Raw genomic sequence first — 3,098 nt, forward strand, 5'->3', positions numbered from 1 at the left:
TAAAAAGCAAAGACATTACTTTACCAATGAAAGTCCATCTTGTCAAATCTATGGTGTTTCCAGTAGTCATGTATGGATGTAAGAGTTGGACTACAAAGAAAGCTGAGAACCGAAGAATTGATGCTTGGAACTGTGGTGTTGTGGTGTTGGAGAAGGTTCTTGAGAGTCCCTTGGACTGCAAGGAGATCCAACCAGTCAATCCTAAAGGGAATCAGTCCTTAATATTCATTGGAAGGACTTATGCTGAAGCTGAAACTCCAGTACATTGGCCACCTGATGAGAAGAACAGATTCCTTGGTAAAGACCCTGATCCTGGGAAAGATTGAAAGAGGAGGAGAATGGGACAGCAGAGGATGAGATGGTTGGATGGCATCAATGACTCAATGGACATGAGTTTGAGCAATCTCCAGGAGTTGGTGATGGACAGGGAAGCCTGGTGTGCTACAGTCCATGGGGTCGCAAAGAGTCGGACATGAATGAATGACTGAACTGAACTGATGATAGTTTTGTTGTTAGTTTTATGAGGAATCAGCGTAGTGTTCTCCATAGTGACTGTATATATGCTTCTACTAACAGTGAAATTGGGTTCCCATTTTTTCCACACCTTCTACAGCATTTATTGTTTGTAGATTTTTTTATGATAGCCATTCTGACCAGTGTAAGGTGATGCCTTATTGCATTTTTAATTTCTCTAACAATAAGTGTCCTATCTTTTTGCCTTTTCATACTGTTCATGGGGTTCTCAAGGCAAGAATACTGAAATGGTTTGCCATTCCCTTCTCCAATGGACCACTTACTGTCAGACCTCTCCACCCTGACTGGTCCATCTTGGGTGGCCCCACACAGCATAGCTTAGTTTCATTGAGTTACACTAGGTTGTGCTTCTAAACTGCTGCTTCCTGACCTGCATATAGGTATCTCAGGAGGCAGGTCAGGTGGTCTGGTATTCCCATCTCTTTCAGAATTTTCCACAGTTTATTGTGATCCACAAAGTCAAAGGCTTTAGCATAGTCAATAAAAGAGAAATAGATGTTTTTCTGGAACTCTCTTGCTTTTTTGATGATCCAGTGGATGTTGGCAATTTGATCTCTGGTTCCTCTGCCTTTTCTAAAACCAGCTTGAACATCTGGAAGTTCATGGTTCACGTATTGCTGAAGCCTGGCTTGGAAAATTCTAAGCATCACTTTACTAGCGTGTGAGATGAGTGCAATTGTGCAGTAGTTTGAGCTTTAATTGGCATTGCCTTTCTTTGAGATTAGAATGCAAACTGACTTTTTCCAGTCCTGTGGCCACTGGTGAGTTTTCCAAATTTCCTGGCATATTGAGTGCAGCACTTTCACAGCATCATTTTTCAGGATTTGAAAGAGCTCAACTGGAATTCCATCACCTCCACTAGCTTTGTTCATAGTGATGCTTCCTAAGGCCCAGTTGAAATCACATTCCAGGATGTCTGTCTCTAGGTGTGTGATCACACCTTCATGATTATCAGGATTGTGAAGATCATTTTTGTACAGTTCTTCTGTGTATGCTTGCCACCTCTTCTTAATATCTTCTGCTTCTGTTAGGTCGCTACCATTTCTGTCTTTTATTGAGCCCATCTTTGCATGAAATGTTCCCTTGGTATCTCTAATTTTCTTGAAGAGATCTCTAGTCTTCCCAATTCTATTGTTTTCCTCTATTTCTTTGCATTGATTTCTTTCAAAGGAAGGCTTTCTTATCTCTCCTTGCTATTCTTTGGAACTCTGCATTCAGATGCTTATATCTTTCCTTTTCTCCTTTGCCCTTCACTTCCCTTCTTTTCACAGCTATTTGTAAAGCCTCTTCAGACAGCCATTTTCCTTTTTTGCATTTCTTTTTGTTGGGGATGGTCTTGATTCCTGTCTCGTGTAGAATGTCATGAACCTCTGTCCATAGTTGATCAGGCACTCTGTCCATCAGACCTAGTCCCTTAAATCTATTTCTCACTTCCACTCTATAGTCATAAGGGATTTGATTTAGGTCATATGTGAATGGTCTAGTGGTTTCCTCCACTTTCTTCAATTTCAGTCTGAATTTGGCAATAACAAGTTCATGATCTGGGCCACAGTCAGCTCCCGGTCTTGTTTTTTCTGACTCTATAGCGCTTCTCCATCTTTGGCTGGGAAGAATATAAACAATCTGATTTCGGTGTTGACTATCTGGTGATGTCCATGTGTAGAGTCTTCTCTTGTGTTGTTGGGAGAGGGTGTTTGCTCTGACCAGTGAGTTCTCTTGCAGAATTCTATTGGCCTTTGCCCTGCTTCATTCTATACTCCAAGGCCAAATTTGTCTGTCACTCCACGTGTTTCTTGACTTCCTACTTTTGCATTCCTGTCCCCGATAATGAAAAGGACATCTTTTTTGGGTGTTAGTTCTAGAATGTCTTGTAGGTATTCATAGAACTCTTCAACATCAGCTTCTTTAGAGTTACTGATCGGAGCATAAACTTGGATTATTGTGATATTGAATGGTTTGCCTTGGAAACGAACAGAGATCATTCTGTCATTTTTGAGATTACATCCAAGTACTGCATTTCAGACTCTTTTGTTGACTATGATGGCTACTCTATTTCTTCTAAGGGATTCCTGCCCACAGTAGTAGATATAATGGTCATCTGAGTTAAATTCACCCATTCCAGTCCATTTTAGTTTGCTGATTCCTAGAGTGTCGATGTTCTCTCTTGCCGTCTCCTGTTTGACCACTTCCAATTTGCCTTGATTCATGGACCTGACATTCCAGGTTCCTATGCAATATTGCTCTTTACAGCATCGGACCTTGCTTCTATCACCAGTCCCATCCACAACTGGATGTTGTTTTTGCTTTGGCTCCATCCCTTCATTCTTTCTGGAGTTATTTCTCCACTGATCTCCAGTAGCATGTTGGGCATCTATCGATCTGGGGAGTTCATCTTTCAGTGTCCTATCTTTTTGCCTTTTCGTACTGTTCATGGGGTTCTCAAGGCAAGAATACTGAAGTGATTTGCCATTTCCTTCTCCAGTGGACCACATTCTGTCAGACCTCTCCACCATGACCCGTCCGTCTTGGGCGGCCCCACACGGCATAGCTTAGTTTCATTGAGT

Source organism: Bos indicus, chromosome 15 (genome assembly GCF_029378745.1).
Source record: "Bos indicus isolate NIAB-ARS_2022 breed Sahiwal x Tharparkar chromosome 15, NIAB-ARS_B.indTharparkar_mat_pri_1.0, whole genome shotgun sequence".
Lineage (NCBI taxonomy): Eukaryota > Metazoa > Chordata > Mammalia > Artiodactyla > Bovidae > Bos > Bos indicus.